The 22,772-nt window shown below is 54.8% G+C and overlaps 1 protein-coding gene across 4 annotated transcripts in view; it reads right to left on the bottom strand.

The window, feature by feature from the left end:
• FAM222A (family with sequence similarity 222 member A) overlaps window positions 1-22,731 on the bottom strand; it is a 140,757-nt gene extending 118,026 nt beyond the window's left edge. For 2 of the 4 annotated variants that reach the window (XM_064481147.1, XM_064481151.1), the window contains exons 1-3: window positions 21,767-22,731; window positions 13,105-13,159; window positions 5,297-5,366 (exon numbers count right to left, since the gene is read on the bottom strand). The gene's annotated coding sequence lies outside the window, so the exon portion shown is untranslated. Of the gene's footprint in view, window positions 1-5,296; window positions 5,367-11,452; window positions 11,647-13,104; window positions 13,160-21,766 lie in introns of those variants that run through there. The other 2 variants (XM_064481148.1, XM_064481149.1) reach the window with 2 other exon arrangements.
• Between the last annotated feature and the right edge of the window lie 41 nt (window positions 22,732-22,772).

Below are 22,772 nucleotides of genomic sequence, written 5' to 3'. Positions count from 1 at the left end.
AGGGTTTGGGCCAGGAAAGAGAGACCTTCCAAATCTCGCCATGTGGGTGGGCTGCCAGCTCCCCCTCTCCCATCATGACCGTGTGTGAGCTCTCCAGCCCCTTGCCCCTTGCTCCTAAGCCAGGCAGTGGCAGCCAGGACCATCTCTCGTCTGGAGTGGTGCAGAGAGAGGCAGGCCCCCAAACACAGGGTGCCTATTGTGTTACCCCCCCACCCCGGGAGCACAGGCCTCCCATTGTCTGGAGGAAGCTGCAGGTGGGCTCCAAGCCTGTCATCTGGCTTGGATTGTCCCCATTGTGCAGCCACAGCAGTGCTTTGTCTCTGAAAGGCGCTCCCTCATTGTCTGCCCAGGCCCTCTCCCCCTCCCACCAGGGTGATCTGTACTCAGGATGGTAGAGAGATTGGGGTGGGGCGGGAGAGAGCACGGGTTCAGGAGTCCAGAGACCCTAAAACATCACATCCCCTCTCTGAGCCTCAGTTTCACCATCTGTAAAATGGATAAGAATTCCTGCCATGCCTCGCCCATGTTGGAGGCAACAGCAGGGGATGTAGGAGTTGTTCTGAGTACAGGTCTGGTCTAACTCCCTTAGTCTCTTGCTGTGCAGCCTTGAGCAAGTCATGTGCCCTCTCTGAACCTACATCCACATCTGCAAAGTCAACATGAAAGAGGGCCTGCCTCCGAGGAGATACAACATGCAAAGGGTTTGGCCCAGGGCCTGTGCTAAGAGACAGAAGTGGCCATTTCTGTCCTCATCAGCGGTGGCGGCAGCCGTCCTCTGAACACCACGTGGCTCTGGGCCATGCAGAGCAGTCTGCTGTTTCTGCTGCCCTTCCAAACCTTCAGGTCCTTTCTTAGGTCATGTCATGTCTCAGACCAGAGAAGTTAATCAATATCTCTAAGGTCACACAGTGAGGGGACATCAGTCAGGCCCACAGATGCTGTCCTGAGTCCCTTATCCTCCAATTCAGGAGGCTTCAGCTGTGCTGTGGACACCGTGGGGGCAGGGGTGGTCTGATGAGGGCACTCCTGGCCTGAGCACATCTATTCACTGTGTTTGGGAAGGGCAAGGAATTGATGGAATCCTCAGTGCCTGGAACAGGCTTGGCTCAATGGAACTTGATAAGTGGATGGGAGGAGGGTCCTGGGAGCCCCACAGAGCTGCCAGACTTAGCTGGGCTGCGTTCCAGCCCGGGATGGAGGGCCCTGCCACAGCCACCGCTGAGGACAGAGAGTTGCTAGTAAGAGGTACCCCCTGGTGAGGAGGGATGACAAAATGACATGGGGTCAGCCTTGCCCAGTGGCAGGCACTCTGGTCAGCGTGGCCAAGAACCTCTACCCCCAACTTGGGGGCCCAGGTCTCAGAGTCTGGGCATGGCCAGGGAGATGGGCGGGGTGGCCAGGGCTGCAGAGGTGGTCCAGCAGCCACCAAGCTCTGCCAGGACCCAGTGCCCAGCATGGGCTCTCGAGCCTGAGAATTACCCAGTAACAACCCCTTGCAGAGGACAGCACCAGCCGGACACAACAAGGTCACTCGACAGTGTCATGAGACATGGACAGATGGGGTCACATGGACACATGTCACCCGGACCGTGTCATGAGACATGGATAGATGGTGTCGCATAAACAACTTAGGGTCACGTGGCCATGTCCTCGAGAAAATCATAGCGCAACTGGGACAGTGTCACCTCAGCAGCGGTGCAGAGGGGAGGAGCCCAGGGCACCCACTCGCCCCCATGAGCAAGGCTGGCAGGGCGGCAGCACCATCTTGGACAGGGCGGGGGAGCATCCATGTCTTAGATGGCTGACCACGCCCCTGCCCACAGGGTGAGGTAGCTACAGGCCCAGGGGACGTGCCCACCAGGGGAGCTCGTCCCTCTGCTGACCACACTCAGAAGCCGGCATCCCAGAATCCCCTCCTCTGATAGCCCCGAGCCCATTTCCAAAGCCTAGAGGACATCCTTCCGAAGTCCATCTGAGGTCCATCCTCCCAGGACAAACCTGCCACTGATGTGAGCACCCCCAGGCCCAAAGGGTGGTCAAGGGGTGGCTGTCGGAGGGGGTTGCCAAGGACCCTGGCAGGCTGGTGTCCTCACACGTGCGAGCCAGGCCCTTCCAGTCCTGGACACAGCCCATGTTGAGAAGAGAAGGCCTGGAGGGCTGGTCCTGGGCCACCATTTGTACCCGATCCAGACTCTTGCGAGTGTCACAGGCAGGCCTGGTGGGGAGCTGCGCCCAGGACTGGACGTGGCAACCCTCAAACCACTCCGCTCCCAGAGACAGCAAGAAGCCTACTCGTCAGGGGAAACGTCCCCTCCCCACTAAGGGAAATTCTGGGCCTGGAACCCTGTCCAGCCTCAAACCCCATCAGGCTCCTGGTACCCCAGCCCTGCCGTGGGACCTGTCATATGATCCAGGGATCCTAAGCTGGAGCCCTGGAGCCTGCTGGTCGACCCAAACATGGGTGCACAGAGGTTGCAAGTCTATAGTTCATCCAGAAGCCCTGGACAGACAGCCCGCCCAGCTTAGAGCTCAGGCTTGTAGAATCCAGGTCACCAGGAACAATTCAAGACTTGGAAACTCCATCAGGCCTGGGTTCAAATCACGACTCCATCTAGTACTGGCTGTGTGACATCCAGAAAGCTAATGAGCTTCTCTGAGCCTTTCTTTTGGAAACTGGAGATAAAACCTGCCTCCTGGGGATGCTGTCAGGTGAAAAGTAATCACGGCTTTGAATTCTCCCTGTATCCAACATCTACACAAATGTCCTTGCCCAGTCCAGGGGAAGCATTTATTGAATGGGCGATTTAAAAAGACAATCGGAAAACTGGGGCCGAAGGAAGCTAGAGGCTTCCATCCAGCCCTCCTTCCCGAATCCCTCCCTCCATGCAGCTGCAGCCCTTTCCTGGGGCGAGACCCCTGCCCCCCCCCCCCCCCCCGCTCCGAGCCCCTCCCCAAGCCACAGGAGGCCCAGACACATGTTCGGAGGGGGCTTTATCTCTGCTCAGTTGACTGTAAACGTTTAAGCGGAATTGACTGTGTACTCAGCCACTTTCAAACACTACTAATCTTCATCGGGGCGACGGGAAGTGAAATATGTTATTGTCGGCAGCAGTAAATTACCCGTGCCAGAGCCGGCTCGTGAGGCATTACGGGCCGTGGCCGGCGCACTCCTTCACCCAGCCGCCACCCGCCGCAATCCATTACCACAAAGGGCCCTGGTCACCTCCTCGCCAGCCCAGGCCTGGCCCCCACCCATGCTGGGCAGCAGGGTGAGGAGTGGGCTGGCAGGGGAGGAGGCAGGACCTGGTTTCATGCCATTCTGTCTCCCAGATGCCTGGGCAAGAGACTTGAGAAGACCCCTGGCCAGTGAATTCTTAGAGGTCAGGGACCAGATGGGGAGGGAGATGGAGACCCAGACAGGGAAAGGGATTTGGTCCAAAGCCTAGCTCTACTGCCTTCTGAACCTCAGTTCCTCCATCTGTAAAATGGAGAGGTTTATTCAATGTTTTCATTTTGCAGAAATCTCTTTAACATCAGCCTACCCAGATCGTTGGATTCCCACATCTGCTTCTGCATTTCAATCTGTTGTGACGTGTTGTTTCACTTGAAGCCAATGAAGGCTATCTGACCTGGCGCAGACACGCAGCTCAAAAAAGGAAGAGGATTCTAGCAGACTTCTTGGATATTTACCGATATTCTTTTTGATATTAAACCAAAACTACTTATGTGACGGTGTGCTAAAGGTGAGCTGTAATATGGAACCTGACCGCAGCCGTTAACTCTCAGACTCTGTTCAATTAAAACCCATTGGGTCTATTTTGCACTCTGAGTGGATTTTTACTCCTTCTGTAACACTCTGCATTGGTCGCTGGGAACGGACTGGTTTACTGAGTTGAGTAGCTCTTCCCAATGTCGACATATTTCATTAGACAATATCCAAAAAAAAAAAAAAAGTCACTTTCACTCTTACCACCCAGCTTTTTGGGAAAGTCTTTCAGTAGGAAGCTGTCAAACCCCGAGTGGCAGGTACAAGTTCTCCAAAATTCAAATTTTTGCTTGAAAGTCAAATTTTATCATTGGCAAAAACAGATCCTGTCAGTTGACAGGCAACTTGGTACATTTTTGAGAAAATATCTGCCAAATCACCAAGCCTGCAAGGCTATCGTGTGTCGGTTAGTCATTATTTCAAGTGGAAATGATGTTCCATGAAAAAAAGGGGCTAATGCCGTTCGCGACTCAAACAGTCACACGGCGCTTTTCTGCAGTGACTCACAGTAGAGCGGGGTCCCTTTCCGGACGTGCTTCCTACTGTGTCACATGGAATATTTAAAAGATGTGTGCTCAAAAGTTGAGATTTTTAAAATATCAATAGTTTTTGTTTTTCATCAAGAACATTCTTAAGTGAAACTAGGTTTTAAATTTTTAACTGAGGGAGCGTTGGGGATAAAGAATGCAACGATCTCTGTTCCAGGTTGGCGTCACTGCTGTGGTTCCCACTATGAGGCCCGCGGGTTTTACCCATCCCATGACTTTGACACTATCAACACGGTGAAAAAGGCCAGTGATGACTTAGGATTATTAGGAAAAAGGTCTCGACCTCATGGGCCCCCTGAAAGGTGTCCCAAGGGTCTGTGGAGCCCACTTTGAGAACCACTGATCCACGGTGATGATCCCGGGACCACCAGGGGTGTTGGAAGACGCGGATGAAATCTAATGGGAAAATGGACCTTAACAAGCTGCTGTCCATCATCGGGCAGTACCGTCCCTGCCCCCATCCTCTGGGGCCGCCTCCACATTCAGGGGGCAGGTGCCCTCTCTCCCCATGTCCAGCTCCTTCCTCAATCCCAACTCTAAGTAAAGCTGCTAATGGAAAACTTTTGGCTCTTTTAGGACCCGGTTCAAAGTCAAGTTCTTCCAGAACATAGTCCTCAGTGGGGATCATGTCTCCCTCCTCGGAACCTCCTGTCCACTCAGCATCTCCCTTCCAGCCTCATCCACTCCCAGTACCCTCCTCAGACATAATAAACCCCCAGCAGACCCACGTTGATCCAAAGGAATGAGGAGATGGAAAGTGTGACTCGGCCTGTGGCTGGAGCTGACTAGTGACACTGGCTAACAATGGTTAGCAGGACAGAGGATCCTGCTACGAACCCCAGAACATAGGTGTATCCCCAAGAGCAGAACCAGGGACCAGCACCCCAAGGGAACTGGGATGGGTGGGGCTTGGAGGAGAGGAAGGGGTTACAAGTTCTCCGAGGGCTGACCCAGACAAAACTGTGACCATGATGAAACTTACATTTAGGGTCCTCCTTTGCTGTGTGATCTTTGGCGAATCACTTAACCTCTCTGGGCCATGGTTTCCTCCTCTGTCAAATGAAGAGTTTAGATCAATGCCTAAGACTCCTTACAGCTCCCAAATTCTATTAGCCAATGATATTCATGTGCTAACAATCCATAAGCTGACTGAGACTCCAACCTCCTGTGGGAGAAACATTCAAGCTTTCCAGGCCACTGACATTTGAACGTAGCACGGCATTGACGTTCAAATGATCTTTGACATCATCCAATGATATGACATCAAACAGTCTCTAATGCTAACACATGCAAAGACATGATGCTGACATTCTCACGGGCTGGGGCTGACACAGAATGCTCTAGGACATCAGTGTGAACTGAGTGCCAGCTGTGTGCCGGTCACGCCAACAGCCCAGGGAAACCTATCAGTCCATAAACTGTCCCTTCTCTGAACATAAACTGTCCCTTCTCTGAACTTTCCTTTCCAGGAACCTAGACCCCCTGGTGGTTCAGGAGATCTTAGCTGTCCCCATCTCCCACAGTCCAATCTCTTGTATGAAGGGTTGATCTTCTCTCAACATAATGCAAAGGCAACTTCCATACAAGTTGCATGGCCCTCTTCCAACCAGATTCTGTCCCCTCAAAATCCAGAGCCATCAATACGGTAGCTGCAGCGCCCTAAGATTTCCCTGCTCCCCAGTTTCCACCCAGGGTCCTGCAGCTGGACCATGCTGGTGGGCATCAGGGAGAAACCAAGGCTCAGGATGGGACCCACAGAGGGCTGTGGAGGAATGTCCTGGGACGGTGGCTTAGCCCCCTCCTCCTGCCCCCTCATCCCTCCGGCTGTGTCTGGGGCTCCTGGGGGCCTTAAGGGGGCAGGGGAGGCAGTCACCATGGCGATGCCCACTGCCTCCCCCACCCCGGGTGGCCCAAGGCCATTGCCCAAAGATTCCAAGCCCCGATTGGCTTTGCCTCTCCTGCCTCTCTTCATAAAAAGAGAAAAGAAAAGAAATTCCTGCAAGTTGAACAATCCTTGTGTTGGATTTGGGAGATGTTATTCCTAGTGACAGACAAGGGCAATTATCTGCAATCCGCCAGCAGTTTTAGCCTAATTTCATTACTGCTGTGCAATTCTCCCTGAGCTGCTAGTCTATCAATGTCTTGCAGAACGGATTAGCGGGCACTTTCTTCATCTTCAAATGAATTTTAGCTGTCATGCCCTTGATGAATAGAGGCTGACCTGGGCCGGGGAGTGGCCAGAGGGCAGCAGGCAGGCAGGCGGCCTCTGGGCTGGGGCAGGAGGTGAGGTGGTGAGTGGGTAGACCCAGGAGGTGAGTGGAGAGGGAGGCACCAGAGCCATCCAGGCTTCCTGGGCCCCTGGAGGTGCAGGACTTAGGGCTGTTTGGACCCACCTACTGGGGCTTTGCACACTGAGCCCCCCATCTCCATCTAAGGATAGTTTCCCAGGCCCCAGGCTGACGATACAGGAGGGGTTCTTTCCTGGGAGCGTATTGCCAGCTGACATCAGGGGCCCCCATGCTGCAGCCCTCTGGGTCACCCCTGCCACCGCATCCCAAACTTTGGAAACTCCAGCTTCAAGTCTGCCTCCCTGAGGCACCATGGACCTCACAGGAGCAGAGTCCAGCCCTGCCTTGTCACGGCCACGTTCCCAGAGCCCAGTGAGTAGGAGATGCTCTGTCAGTTTTTGCTAAAGGACTCTCAGCTTGGCTGCAGCTTGGGTCAGGGGCTGGTGCAGGCCTGGCACATGGCAGGAGCCCTGTCACTATCAGATGACTGCATGATGCCATAGTAGCTGATTAGAAAAAGGGTGGTGAGGGGAGAAAGGGAACGCTTTGCAGAGCACCTCCTATGTGTCAGGCACTGGGCTGGGGGCTTTCCTGATGTGGCCTCAGTTAATCTCAGGGAGGTGGAGCCGAGACCCGGGGACCCGAGCAAGTTGGTAAGTGGCGAACCCAGGTATGTCAGGCCATCCTCTCTGACTGCCCAAGGAGCACTGTTTCAGGAGCACTAGTGTGAAGTGAGATTCTCATGGGCAGGATGATGCCCCGTGGGGAGAGGGGAGGAGCCCTGCGGAGAGGTCATGGGGGGAGTGGCGTCGGCAACATGGGGCGAACACCATGCCTGCTTAGGACCCCCTCATCCCCACTCCCACCCAAAGCCTCCCTCCCCACCCCAGTACTTCTCCAAAGTCCTGGGAAGAGGGGCTGTGGGGTTTTTTTTCTCTTTTCCCATCTGTCCAATCCCCCCTTTCTCAGCCCGGCTCTATGCCCTAGGAAGCTGACCTCCACAGCCTTCCCCACCCTCCGGTTTCCTGGAAGGATCATCCAATGGGTAGCTGGGGGTCGGGGTGGGGGGAGAGAGTTGGGGTATGTCTGCCTCGCTCTGCCTCGCTCACATTCTTGGCAGCAGAATTTGAGTCTGGGGGCCTCTGGCTGGCTTGCACCTCTGTATACAGAATCCCTCTACTGAACTTTCTTCAGCTGTACCATTCAGGTGGAACGCCGGGTCCGACTGATGCTGACAGATGCAGGTGGGATGGGGGTGCAAATTAGTTTACAACCTCCCCACACCTGCCCTGTGCCAGCCCTGGGCTGGGCAGCAGGCTTCCACTGGCTCATTGGAAACTCCTAACAGCTCAGTGGGGTGTGCAATTTCCAGAGGGGAGCACTGAGGCTCAGGGAGGTCAGGAGACTGGCCAGGGTGCCCAACGGGGAGGTGGGGGAGTCAGGACCTGAGCCATCCTTCACCTGACCTCCAGCCCCGTCACCTTCCCCTACCAGGCTGTGCAACTCAACTCTTGGTCTGACCAATGGAGGATTTCCTCCCTCACTTTCAATTTCTGGTCCTTTCTCCAGGCCCCGGGGAGACTGTCCCAGGTTTATCGATTTCCAGGGCGGCTTCGAGTCAATATGGTGCACTTTGCTAATTAATCTTTTCCAGATAATTGCAGGAAATTATTGGGTGGTGTGAGGTGGGGGTGGAGAGGCGGCCTCAGTCCCCCACCTGCCCAGAGCAGCCTCTGGCAGAGCTCAGGATGCCGGCCTAGACCCTCTGCCCAGCCTCCCGCCCCTGACCCACTTCTCTCTGTCTCCAATCTGGGGCAGATGAGCCCTGCTCCCTCCCGCTGCCTGCTCAGCCCCATTCTAGAATCCTCAGCCCAGGCCTCCTACCAGGCCAGCTCTCCCAGCACTGGGCACCACTCTGGGATGCCGTGGGAAACACTGGAAGCAGGAATGATCCCAGGTTCGAATCCTGCCTCTGGTAGTTACTAGCTGTGCAACCTCGGATGAGTTATTTAACTTCTCTGAGCCTTAACGGAAAAACGAAATAGAGTTTATCATCTGCATCACAGGCAGACAAAACCAAGGAAGACGTTTTAATACTGATTTACTAGGACCACTATGAGTAATAACTCCAATAACAACAGCCAACACTGTGCAGGGGTTTTGCCACATTCTGGGTATTGTTCAGAGTGTCTGATCGGTGCCATTATCATGCCCATTTTATAGAGGGGGAAACTGACACCCTGAACTGAGGTCGCAGAGACACTGAACGGCAGAGGCCGAATCCCTGCTCAGTGCCCAGGATGCTGGTGGCTGCCTCACGCAGTGTCAGTGAGGCCAGCGTGGTGCCCCGCCTAGATCAGCATCATGAGGAGCAAGCCCTCCACATGCTCATCTCAGAAGCCAGGGGATGCTAGCCGTGGGTGGGAAGGAGATGCGGGTGGGATGCTGGAGGGGGCACAGCCCTCAGAGGCACCCAGGACTTCCCACTCCAAGCCCCTTGCCCTAAAACTCTGGATCCACCTTAAGGAGGCTGAGAGACTCTTTGGGGCCCCAGGGGCCTCCCGCAGGCCCCACAGTAATTAATCATAACCGGACACTCCTGGATAAAGTTCCCCATCCCTTTGGGGTTTCTCGCTTTCTCCCAGATATCATTTAATACACCCCCTCGCTGGGCTGTATATATACCTGCTCTTAATAAACCTCTAAGACTTTAATGAACTAAATAGCAAATTACTTTTTTATTCAAGAATGAAATTTCATCATATTCATAATTCATATTTTATTTCAGACATCTGCTGCTGATTACATTACATTTAACTAAAATTAGATGATGCTCAGAATGCAATTAAGGCTCTGCCAAATTCTTCGGCCCACCAATGCCGGCGCAGCTCAGCGGGGGCCGCTAGGAACCTAATATGTAATTAGGAGCTATTTTCTAGCTGTTTTTAAAGTCTGAAAATTAGCTGCCTTTATTAATCACACAGACAAATATAAAGTGGAACCAACGCTCGCTGAAATTTCTAAAAGGGATTTTTTGTTTAATTATACACCGCAGAGGGCCGCCACTCGCTCTGCATGTTGATTTGTTGTGCACTGACATTTTGACAACTGGTTTTCAATTTGTCTGTCGTAGTTAGGCAACAACAAAGCCAACGGTAATACTTTAACTTTCAAAACCTTCAGTGCGCCCGGGAGAGGGAGAATGGCGGGGCCCGGGGCTCGGGTTCTCGGAGACACGGGGGAAAGGATGGGCGAGGGCTGGAGGGGCTGGGCTGACAAGCTGGGTGGGGAGGTGGCTGGAGCACTGGACTTGGAGTCCGGAGCCTAAGATGCGAGCCTTGCTCCGTGCAGTGGCTAAGAGGAAACCCTTCCCCTCCCTGGGCTTCTGTTTCCTCCTGTGCATGTTAGAGGGCTCCGCAGCCCGAGATCCTTTAAGAAGCCTTCAGGTGCTAAAATTCTGTCTTCTTTTCTCTGTGCCAGACCCTGTGCTAAGTGTTTCCATGCAGGATTATTTAGCCCCAGGACCTTATGCGGGGGACCTGTTATTATCTCATGGTACAGAGGATAAAACTTAGACTCAATGGCATTTGGCAACTTTTGCTGGCCAGGAGGTGGCCACACCAGAGCTCAAAACTTGTGGACTCCAGGATCCGTGGTTTTAACTGCCGTATCCACCCGCTGGTATCCACCCGCTGGGCTAGACAGCTCTGAGCAGGGGTGGCTGTCCAGCCCTCCTTAACCATTTGTGTGGCTTGGACGTGGGGATGTGGTTTTGCAAGGTCTTGGGCTGACGCTGTGGCCAGCTGACCCTGCCCTTGGCCACTTGGTAACTGACAGCCTGACCAAAGCCCTGGTTGGGGGCCAGGGAAGGGGCCCACAGAGGGGACTGCGGCATGGAGTGGGATAGAACCTCTGACTGGGTCCTCAGCCCCTGAACTCACCCCCCATGTCCTGAGCTCACCTCGACTGGTGACCAACACTTCCCAGTGATATCCAAAGAGTGGTTGCCGTGGGGCCCGTTCCCATCCCACGCTAACAACATGCTAACAACAGTTATGATAGCAGACACTCTCACGCCTCCACCCTCCCGCTGACTCTGTGAGGTAGTTCACAGCCGGGTGTGGCATCTGACAGCTGGGTTCAAACACAGCCTCTGTCACTTCCCGGCAGTGGAGGCCTTGGCCAGGCCGCCCCACTTCTCTGAGCCTTGGTTCCACATCATTAAAGTAAGGATCCTGAGGGCACCAGCTCTCTGGGTTCTGGTGAGAACTGATCAGGGTATTGGGTGCTTGGCTCAGATGAAGCCTCGGCCACTGAAGCTACGAGGTACTATCCCATTTGACAGATGGGGCCACTGAGGCTCCACAGGGTGCATATCACTCAGCTGACAGCTGCAGCCCGGTTGGCCTGATCACACAGCCTGTGCTCTCACCCAGAATCCTGATGCCACCCGAATGCCCACGGGGGAGGGCTGGAGAAGGGCCTGAGGACCCGCTGTGGGGTCTGGACCGCCCCCATTTGGCCACCGTGGCTATTTCCAGGGGTCCTTGGGGTCTGTTCTCCCACTTCTCATTCCCTCTTGCCCCCCTGGAGGGGGCTCCTGAGCAGGGCTGAAGCCAAGGGGAGGCAGAGCCCACCACGGGGGTCTTCTGCCCCCACTAACCTCAGGCCAGTGGAACCAGCACCCACCGCCTGCCAAAACCCATTTTCCGGAGCCAGCCCTGCGTCCCCTCCTGCCCCCAGGCTCTCCTGATGAAAATGCCAACGGAGCAAAGGAGGTTTTTTTGGGTGACAATGAAACTGTCAATAAAATCTCAGACGCAAGGATAGGCAATGACTATTTCACTTACTCTGACAGCTGAGACTCTGCCGGGGAAGGAAAGTGATAGGCATCTGCTGACATCAACAGCACTTCTTTCGGAGAACAATCCGCGGGAGAGGCGGCCCCCGGAGGCCTGCCTGGCCCTGATGCCATTCAGGCCAGGGCCGCTGCGGTTGCCAGAGGAGATGGGGTCAGGCACGGAGGAGAGGCTGGATGCCCTGACTCTGTCTGCTCATTTGTTCCTCCCACGACTCCCCTCCAAGCTCCGACAGATGCCAGGCTCTGTGCCGGGGACCGCAGATGGAGAAACCAGCCAGGAAAACCCCTGCCCTGAAGAATGCTGTGAGTTCAGTCGCGTCCTCCCAAAGGAGATGGTGAAGTCCTAAACCCTGGTACCCATGGACGTGACCTAATTCACCAATGGGTCTTTTGCAGGTGTCCATCAAGACGAGGTCATGAGGATGGGGCCAAATGCAGCGTGACTAGTGTTCTTATAAGAAGAGGAAATGTCATGTGAAGACGGAGACGGCCATGTGACCACAGAGGCAGAGACCGGAGGGACGCATCTGTGAGCCAAGGATTGCCGGCCACCACCAGAAGCTGGAAGAGGCTACCTAGAGCCTACTTAAGATGCTGCCTAGAGTCCTAGAGGGAGCGTGGCCCTGCTGACATCTTGATTTCAGACTTCTGGACGCCAGAACAGTGAGATGATGAATTTCTGTTGTTTTCAGCCTCTCAGTGAGCAGTAAGTACTGTGTTCCAGCAGCCCAGGACACTAACACATGGGCTTCCACGCCCACTAAAGAATCAGCTAAGAGGCCCCACCCCTGGCAGGAGACTATCAAAATAGGGGAGACCTGCTCCCTGAACAGGGGAGGTAAGTTGGACTCTGAAACCGAAAGGCCCCTCCAGGCACCCGGGTAATCCTCCCATCTATTATCTCCAGTCTCTCTGTTCCCAAGGACACCACACCCTTCCAGCCATTGTCAGCTGTTACCTCTCATGATCCCCCTCCATCCGCCGCACCACAGCCAGAGGACTTTCTAAAGCGCAACTGTGACCTGCCCTCCCATGTCACCAACTGTGGCTCCCCGGAGCCCTCAGGATAAACCTTGCTTTGTGTTAGCCCAGACCCTGCTTCATACCATGGGCGCCATCTGAACACCAAACCACATGTGGTTTCCCTGCACCTGCTCCAGCACTGCTCCCCTCAGTGCCTTTGCGGCCTAGAATGCCCTCGCTTACTTCTCAGTTCAGCCGAAATTCTACCTAGGCATCTCCTCCTCCAGGAAGCCTCTCCTGATCCTCTTCCTAAAGTTCAGCTGGGATATGTACCACCCCTCCCTGGGCTCCATGGTAACTTGGAACCTGCCATTCCTTACTGTCATTGTCAGTTTTCTCAGTGGGCTCTGTCCTGTGAGCCCTGGAGGGCAGGGATGGATCTCATTCACCCCTGGGACCCCAGTGCCCAGTGCATAGTTCAAGCTCTGTCTCCACTTCCCCCTCTGGCCCAACCAAACTCAGGCCTTGGCTAAGAAGCTGGCTCTGGGAACAAATCCTAGCTCAGCCACCTGGACCCGGGCCAGTCACTTTTCTGCTCAAGACATGCTGAGATTGCCCAGGGTAGAGGAAGAGAAACTGGCTTTGGGGTCAGAGGACGTGGACTTGAGTCCCACTTACCAGCTGGTCGGCATTGGAGATGCCACTTTATCTCTCTGAGCTTCAGCATCTGTGTCTGTAAAATGGAAACAGCAAAACTTAAAACATAAGTTTTAATTATAGTGATTATGAATGGTTTTTGTCATTACAATGATGATTGATTCACTGTCACTGTAAGGGGTATCAAGGCCAGATTCCCTGACCAATTCCACAGAATCGTACACATGCCCTCATGAGAGTGCCCAGAGTTTCTGTTTGTCATTTAATTCTTATAACTCTTTACATATTAATATATCACCCTCCCAATTGGATGACATCTCCCTTACCTCTAGGGACAGTATCATACTTCAGGGGCTTTTGAGGGACCCAACAACTACTGGTTGATTGATCTGCCCCTTCACTGCCCACCCAGGGCCTAATACAAATCTGAGACAATCTGGACTTGAGCTGAGAAGCAAACTGCAGGGCAGAGACTGCAAAGTGGATCTGGAGTCAGACAGACCTGTGTTTCCACTTGGTGCTGCCTCTAACAGGCTGTGAGACTGAGGGCCTGCCCTTTCACCTGAGCCTCAGTTTTCCCTTCTGTAAAATAGGGGACAGAGTCCCCACTTCTTAGGATGTCAGCAGACAATGTCCATGAAGGTGGCTGGCACACAGCAGATGTGAGGTGAACGAGCAAGTACTTAACCTGAGTCCTGGGTGCCATCCCAACACCACTCCTTCGTGGCTGGGTGATGCTGGGCTTGCCTTCCCACCACTCTAAACCTCAGTTTCCTCTTCTGGAGAATGGAGACACTGAGAACTGTTGTGAGGATGAATTTGGTCCTGCACGTCAGGCCTGACATGGGGAATGTGTGCATTTACTGGGGGCTGTTATTCTATTGCACAGAATTTTATGAATGTCTAGTCTTGTGCTCCCCGAGGTCCTGCCCCCTCCACCTCAAGATCTGGTAAGTGGAGTAAGGAAGGGGTGCAGACAGGTGCTGGCAGGATCGCTCCTCCCCCAACAAAGAGGACATTGCCTACGTCTCCCCCCCCAGCACTTCAAAGAACTTTAGAAATGCTATTTATCCCCCAGCCCCCTGGCTGCTGGGATATGGAGGGTCTGCGGAGGCCCTTCTTGCCCTCTGCCTGAAAATAGGACAAGAAGGGAAGGGCTCATTGCCTTCTGACCAAGACCCCGACCCCTGCCCACTCCTAAACCCTGAAAACCTCTTTGGAGAGGTGGTCTGGAGAGGTGGGCTTGGGTGGCCAGGTTTCCTAAGCTGAGTAGGGAAGAGGGGTCACAGTCTCCTTTCCTTCTCATCCATTCATCCATCCATCCATCCATCCAACCACTCTTCACTCTTACCATGTGCCAGGCACTGTGCTAGACTTGGGGAGGTAGCAATGAGCAAGACGGCCATGGCGCCTGCCCTTGGAGGGCAGGCAATTCACTGGGGAGAAGGGGATGTGACAGCAAATGACCACACAGTTTGGAAATAAAAGGCGAGATAGGGTGGGGGTGGCATGGGGGTGTTTTGCGCAGAGGGAACAGCAGGGGCAAAGGCCCTGCAGTGGTACTTGCTTCCATCACATCATCATCGTCATCCTCGCTCTCACCTGCCGGAATCAGGGAGCACTGAGAGGGAGTCCGTGTTTCCTTTCTATCTCCTGCACTGGAAGGTAAGCTTCCTGAAGGCAGGCATGGGGCCTTACTTCCTTGGTGACTTAGACCAGCACCTGGCACAGAGCTGTCCTTCAGTCATATGTGTGGAGTGATGTGCTAAGTGAATATAGAGGCGCTGTGTTAAATGCTCTACACCTGTTACCTCGAGGGATCCCTACAACCATCTTAATGGAGGAGCTGGGAGTTGGTCGTCCCATTTTCCAGATGAAGAAACTGAGGCCTGACTGAGGCCAGACAGCCAGTGAGTAGCAAAGTTTGGGATTCAAACTCAGTTTTGCCTGGACTCTTTTGCTCCCCTGCCCAGGCCAGGAGTGGTGGTGTTGGGGTGCAGCAGATGGCAGGGTCCCGGGGCATCCCCCAGAGGAAGCAGGTCGAGAGGGACCGTGCTGCAAGCTCTATAAATAACCCTGGTCCCTGGGCCCTGCCTGTGGTTTAGCAGCCGGCGAGTGTGTGTGTGTGTAATACAAACAGCTCTAATCCCCTGTCAGTTAAACTGGATATCAGAGGAGACAAGCTTCCGAGCGGGGAGGCCTAATTGAATCGAATTGAAAAGGCGGAATGGGCGGCCGGGCAGCGGAGGCGGGATGGGATGCCGGGAGGGAGCAGGCGTGGCGCAGCTGTCTGGGCCGCCCCTGCCCTGGGCCGGGGCGCTGCAGCCCCCGCTGCAGGGAGCCGGGCTTGGGGGGCAGCGAGCATCCCAGCAACGGGCTCGGGGGTGAGGTGGGGTGGGGTGGGGGGAGGCGTCCCAGCCTCGGCACTCCGCCCCCTCCAGCCTCCCCTTTATCTGCTGGCTCTGCCATTTTCTCTCCATCGTTGACCCTTTTTCTGTTCCCTCTGTTATCTCGAATAATGTCACTGCCTCTTTAGAATCTATTCATCAGAGCAGAAAGAAGCCAATGCTGACGCTGATAAAAAAAAAAACAACAAACCATCTGTGCCTGACAGGGAAGCGCTCTCAACCCAACCTCTGGCGCCCCCGCCCGCCTGCTATTTGGGGGGGTGCCAAGGGGTAATCAGATTCCACGGGGGGGCACCCTCTCACAGGTGGTGCCCCCACTCCCCAGCTCACTCTCCAGAGCCCAGGAGACAGTCTCTGAAGGAGGTCTCAACCCCGGGCAGTTTTCCAGGTGCAGAAGAGCTTGATTTGGCTATTTGTTTTTTTTTTTTTCCCTAATTGTTTTTCTTTATTGGTTGACAGTACTTAAAAACCAGGATATTTTACCCCTCGAAGTTCCAGACTTCGGAATTCTCTTTAAAAACCAACAGAAAGGTTGGGCGATAGTGGACCTACCACCCTGCAGGGCAACAACTGCCTGGAGCTTGGGGAGGGGGCGCTGCATCCTCCCCCAAGTCTGACTTGCCTGTGTCGCCTGGCAAATCCCAGGAGGCTTGTGAACTTGAGACCCCTGGGTGGCTAGGGTTCCTTATAGTGGTGCTGAGGGGCAGGTGGAAAACCTCAGGGCACTTTTCATGGGGCTATAAATAATATCCTTAGAAATGACTGTGACCAAGGCCCAGAGAGGGAAACCCACTACTGTAAGTCACACAGCATTTCAGATATCTCCCAACTCCTGGGTAGTATTCTCCTCAACCACACGAGGCAGGTGGGGAGATGGTGGGGAGTGGATCCTGACTCTGGCCCCACACCTCCCCTCCCTGTTCCCCATCAAAATCATTAAGACTCCTGCATCCCTGTGTGTGCCATCACATCACCCCTCCTGAGAGCAGGTTCTGGCCAAAGCTCCCTAAGGGTGTTGGGGGAGGTCCTAGCATCTCCCCGGACAAGCAAGGACACATTAGCAGCCCTCCTGCCTCCTTTCCTGGCCTTGGAACACCCGGTCTTGACCCAGTGCTCTCCGCTGGTCACAAGCCTGGGTTAGGATCCCTGCATTCCCACACATGTGCTGTGTGGCCGCAGGCAGGTCATCCCCCTTCTCTGTGCCTCAGAGTGTAGGTCCTTGTGGCTTTATCAGGGGAAGCTCTGTGTGGACTTGCCTCTGAGACAGAGGGAAGGACCTGGGAACTGGGCGGTGAGAGCTGATCTCTGCCCGCCAAGGTCAAGGCCAGGCGTGTGCACGGAGTGGGGTCAATGTGGGCCTGTGTGAGGGGCACTCCATGTGCTCCCCACCCCTAGCCCGGCTTTGGTGAAGCATTCCCCTGGCCCCGTGAAAGTCAAAGGGGGAGCAGAGCAGATGTGCCACTGTGTCGGCAACAGAAGGCAGGTGTGCAGTTCGAGGGGAGCCGCTTCCTCCAGGGTCACGTGATAATCACTGGCTGGTACTGTGGTGAGGACCACACCGTCTGAGGCAGCCCAGCCAATTCTGCCTCTTCACCCTGGGCCCCAATCTCCTCTTCTGGGACAGGACGACGCATTAGTAAGACCCAGCCTCCCCCAGCAAGGGAAGTGGAGGAAGCCACGGGCTTTGGAGTTGGGCGAGGCTGGGTTCCATCCAATCCCAGCTCGGCCACCTCCGAGCTGTCCTGTCACCTCTCTGAGCCTCAGTTTCTCCATCTCTCATAATAATAGCTCCCATTTATTGGATGCTCACTCTGCTTACCTGGCTCCAGGCTAAGAGTTTGATGTGCATTTTTACCTAGTATTTCCACTTCCCAGACGAGGAGCCTGAGGCTCAGAGTGGTGACATGGCCAGCCCAAGTCCCACAGCTAGAAGCCACAGCATGAGGCCAGACCTGTCTCACAGCAGAGGCCACAAAATAGTAGTAACTGGGAAGAGGAAACGAGGGCACCAAGGCACAGCTCCCAACACAGCGAACGGGCGCCATGATTTCTATGGATGGGAAGACCGAGGCCCAGAGAGGGCGACAAATGCCTAAGATAACACAGCCTGAGCGTTACAGGAAGAGCGATGTACTTGGGGTCTAGAGACCCAGCTCAGGGCCTCGCTTCTGCACCTGTTGACTTTTCAGCTTGGAACAGGGACTCCCTCTGGGCCTCAGTTTCTTCATCTGTAAAATGGGGCTCACCACACTTGCCTCAAAGGCTTGCTGCAGGTGCAGGTGGCAAGAATGAAAGTGAAAGCACCTGAAGCCACCGGCCAGCATGCCTCCATCAGTCCCCTCACTTGCCCTTGGCTCGGCCCGGATCCTGGGATGTGGTACAGGTGCACATTTCACATCTGAATGAATAGCGTCCATGAGCGCAGGGGCCAGGATCTGCCTACGGCCCATGGCAGTCATGGGGAGGAGGGCAGCTCCCTTCTCTCCGGGCAGGGAGGATGCCCCGGGGAGGCCAGGTGCATCTCAGGAGAGCCTCGGCGCCCCCATCAGCATTCAAGGGGACACCTCGTCCTCAGCCAACACATTATGCAAATGCATCGAAATGGATGTTTTCTTTATCAGATTTAAAACACTGTGTGAGGACAGACCCAGTTAATCTCCCGTGCCAGGGGGGTTTGGCAGAGCAGCCTGTGAAGAGGCCCTGTTCCCGTCTCCTCCCCTGTGTGTGTAATTAGGCGCTTCCCCCTCTGTGGTGAGGATTGATGCATTCGGGCCTCCCCACTCCTTCCTGCTGCTTGGAGGGAGGTGGGGGTGGCCCAGGAGGAGAGGGAGGGCCCTTGTCTCTCCCTCAGGCTGAGGTCCCCCGTTTCTGCCCCTGGTTTGCAGGAAGCAGCAGACCCCCAAGAGGGCCCAGCAGCCGGCCTGAGCCATCCCCTGCAGTCTTGTGAGTCACATTACAAGCTTTATGGCGAGAACACACAACCAAGATGGACAACTCTAGTCTGACTTATGAGCCGGAGCCCGGCCCTCTCACCCCGAAGGCCAAAGACGGGCCCCGGTCAGACCCCACGGTGAGGGGGGTCATGTTCAGCCTGATGGATGGGGTTCATGCCTGGGCTTCACCCTCTTAGCTCTGTGGAGTTGGGTAGGTCACCGAACGTCTCTCTGAGGGAGTACCTGTCTGTTTCTTGGCAAAACAGGAGGATCGTTCAGGCCCACCGTCCAAGACACTCTGAAGCCCAGAAGCTTGGCACCAAAACCCACTTGGTAGCAAATGCAACACAAGCTGACATACAGTGAATGATCTTCACCCTTGGCACCTGTCACTGCAGAGTCCGGAGTGGGGCTGCCCCAGACGCCACAAAGGCTGAAACGTGGGGTGCAAAATGCTGAATCCCAAATCACACGTGTTCCCAGGGTTTCACGTAAGGCACTGTGGTCCTGTCCCCGCAGGGCTGCTGTGGGAACTGAATGTGACGATGTCTGCGGGGTTTAGCACGCTGCCTAGCATTCTACACATGAACAAACTGAGGCCCAGAGGGATCCCCTGCCCCAGGCCACGCAGTCAGCAGATGTAGAAGCGAGGTCCTGAGACGGGTCTCTAGACTCCGGGTACCGTGCTCTTTCTGTGCTGCCCCGGCTGTGAGGAGAAAACCAAAAGGCAGCTTGCTGTGTGACCTTAGGCAAATCTCTTGCCCTCTCTGGGTCGCTGTTTCCCCATCAACAGCAAGTGAAATGTTGGACTGTGTGATCTCCAAGGGTCCTCCTGACCCTGATGCTTTGGGATTCTAATTACAATCAAATGAACATCTGCCTGGGTGACATTGGAGACAACTGCCTTTGTCTGTTTCCGTTTTGAGAAGACATGGGGTTGTGGAGATAGTTCAGCCCAGCAGCCAGGTTTCCCTTGGACGTGGCTGAAGGTGGCTCCGGGCACAGTCCTGCGAGAGAACACGTGCTCTTCGGCAGTTCAGTCAGTCTGTTCACCTGTCCTGTTGGTAGGACCACAGGGGTCCAAGGTGGAGCAGGGGGGGTGCGCTGAGCTGGCGCCTCTTGGGCGGATGTGACAACTCAGTTATGACGAGGCAGGGACTGGAGGGGGACTTGGGAGGTCACCGGCCATCTCCCGGGGAAACAGCACAGAACAGCAGGCCGAGAGCACAGACCTGTCTGTCATTTGTTTGCCTCGTGACCTTGGGCAAGTCACTTCCATTCCCCGGGCCTCAGTTTACTCATCAACGATCTGGGTGTAGGAACGATACCTATCTCACTGCACCGAGCAGGTTCGCAGGGAGAAGGCACCTGATGCACCAGGCGCCATGCTGTAGCAGCCCGGTAGCAGCCGCTCAGGAAAGCTGGCTGCTGGCCGCTCAGGAAGGGCTTTGATCCTGAATGCCCAGCGCAGAAGCTGGGACATGCTGCGGGATGACCGGCCAGGTCTCTCGAGTAAGCCAAGCACTGGAGGAAAGAAGTGTGTATGGGGGGTGGGTGTCAGGCTGCTGTGCTAAATTAAAAATGATTTTCAGGCTGCAAGAGCCAGGTGTGTGGTCCTGGACAGGATTCTGGACATTTGGGGGACAATGGGAGGAAAAGTGACTCTGGCCTGAGCATTACGACAGGAACATTCCACAGACAGGTTGTTTAGCCTCTCTGGGCCTCGTTTTCCTCATCCAAGCTGATGACTGGGTCCGGTGCACAGTAGGTGCTAAGAGACAGCCGAGGAGCTGGTCCAAAATGAGCCTGGAAGCCAGGAAGGGCCGGGGAAGGGGATGCCCACTAAGTGCCTGCTAGCTTTTTAAAAAAAAAAAAAAAAAGCTTTTGCCAGAGAACAAGAATGAAAATGGGGGTCTTGAGAAGCAAAGGGACGGGCCCAAGTGTACTCCGATGGCAGGGTGGGTCTGATCACACCTGCTGATCTGCAGCCAGCACCTAACTCAACAGGCTGCCAGCGGCCCACAGGAGACAGTCTCGGGGAAAAAAAGAGCCTGATGGACAGAAAGAATGTGGGTGTAGCCGCTGTGGCTCCTCTGTCTGCTGTGGGTCCCAATATCTCCCAATGCGAGACCTCGGTCAGATCTGGGAAATTTCCTGCAAACCTCAGGCTATGCGGGTGGATGTTGAATCCACAATCAGCTGCAGAGGCTGGGAGCTGCTCCAGATGCTGACTTGAGAAATCGCTCTCCTCTGGGCTGGCGGAGAGTGCGTGGGGGCTATGAGACTGCCTCTTTGGGGAGGAAGCCAGTTGACATTAGCTGTGTTTCTCAAATAGCAAACCCAGGGGTCTCCACCTAGGGGGTTTGGACAGATGGGGCTGGGGGCTTCTAACCAGCTTGGTGCACCGTTCCGAAATTTCTGTCTTTCAGCGCAGGACAGTTTTTGATAATGAGTTTTTTTAGTGAGTGCTTACACTGTGCCAGGCACCGAGCCAAGGGCGCTACATGCCTTTTCTCCTCAGTTCTCCTGGGCCTCTATGAGGTGGGTCCTACTATTATTGTCATCTTCTAGATGAGGAGCCTGCAGGCTCTAGAGCTGGACTGGCTTGCCCAAGGCTATGGGGCTAGTGCGTGGCAGAGCTGACTGGGAGCCCAGGCAGAAGCAACTTCTCAGCACCAGGATGGCCTGCAGAAATGACCCTGGGCATCACCTTGCTCAGGGACCTCAGCCTTGGCCGCACTTTAGAATCAACCGAGAACTTTTATAAACCACCCATGACTTAAGTCCTGCTGAGACCTGTTAAATCAGAACAGCTGGGGGTGGGGCGAGGCATTCAGGGGTGGTTTTGAGGCGCAGCTGGGAGTGAGAATGACCACGGAAGGCAAGGGGAAGGGCGAGGCTACAAATGCACATCGTCTACAAATGGGATAGCAAAGACAGGTGGCCGGGAGTGGGTGCCACTCGGCCCATATGGTGGCCGGTGATGGTGGCTGGGGTGAGAGGCTGTGCTGGCCAACGCAGGCCAGGTGGCTGCTTCACTGGGGCAAGAGTAACAGGTTGGCATCTGATCCAGGAGGGACACCTGATCACCAGGGAGTAAGGAAAAGGGAGTGACTCAAGGGCAGGTGGGCTCTGGAGGCCTCAGCCTCTGGATACCCTCCTCCCAGGCCCACCTCCTGCAGTGTAGAAATGAGTTCAACCACCATCACCTCCAAGAAAACACCTTTCAAATGGGGAACTTTCAAAAACCACCCAGGCCCAAGCCCCACTCTGACCAAGCACCTCGGCGTCCAGAGCAAGTCAGGAGCCCGAGCGTGGAAAACAGCAAGAATTACAACAAACCTGTGTCCAGGAGGAAGCACGGAGGGGCTGAGGGCAGGCACTGGAGTCAGACCGTCCGAGTTGGAATCCTGCCTTGGATGCCGATTATCTGTGTGGCCTGGACGAGTCAGGCAACCTCTCTGAGCTTCAGTTTCCCGATCTGTAAAATGGGGCTGAGACTAGCAATTACTCTCCAAGGTTGGTGTAGATGAAAAGAGATGACGTAGGTACAGTGCTTAGAACAGTGCCGGACACAAGTCAGTGTTCAGTATTCATATTATCATTTTATGCATTATTTGTTTCGAAGGGTGGAGGCATGCAACCTCCCCGCCCCCATCAGTGAATCTAGGACCACTTTCACAGGTTAAGCTGGGGCAGGTATTCGTCCTGTTGCCCTCAGATTCCTGGCAGTGACCCCAGGCAGAGTTGGGAGAGAGGCTTGGCATTGTGGGTAGGCTGATTCGGCTCTAAGGCAGCCTCCCACTCACCCTCCTGGTGAAGATGCTGGGAAAGGTGCCAGCTGCCCCCTAGTGGCCGAGGGCAGAAGCGCAGAGCCATTTTAACCAAACCCTTCCCCAGCCCCCGCCTTCTTGTCCCGCCTCTTGCAGGCCCAGGGCTCCCAGGGCTTCCGGTGGCAATGTGCTAGCTCAAGGATTTTTGGATGGATTCTGCCATTTCTTAAAGAGCCTTGACTTGTAATATAAAGTTCAAATAGGGCCAGGCAGGTGCCAGGTCTCTTTTTCCCCACCCAGCTGGTAATTTCAAAAAGGAATAGTCCATGGCCCACAAGCAGGTTTTGTTTCTGTGGCTTACAGAGGTCTGAGAACTAATGGGTACTCACGATCTGAGGAGCTGGGAAGCTTTAAATTTCCCTTTTCAGGAAAGTGGGCTGGAGCTGTGCTGATGGACTGAGAGCCCGATGTCCCAACATCCATCCAGGTCCAGCCAGGGCCACCTGTGAAAACCCCGCCCCATTCCCCAGACACAAAACCACGTGGCCCAAAGCCTTACTTTCCACTGAGAAAGA

This window comes from Camelus dromedarius, chromosome 31 (assembly GCF_036321535.1).
Source record: "Camelus dromedarius isolate mCamDro1 chromosome 31, mCamDro1.pat, whole genome shotgun sequence".
NCBI lineage: Eukaryota > Metazoa > Chordata > Mammalia > Artiodactyla > Camelidae > Camelus > Camelus dromedarius.
The sequence above is the reverse complement of the archived record's forward strand: the minus strand, read 5'-3'. Positions and strand labels throughout refer to the sequence as shown.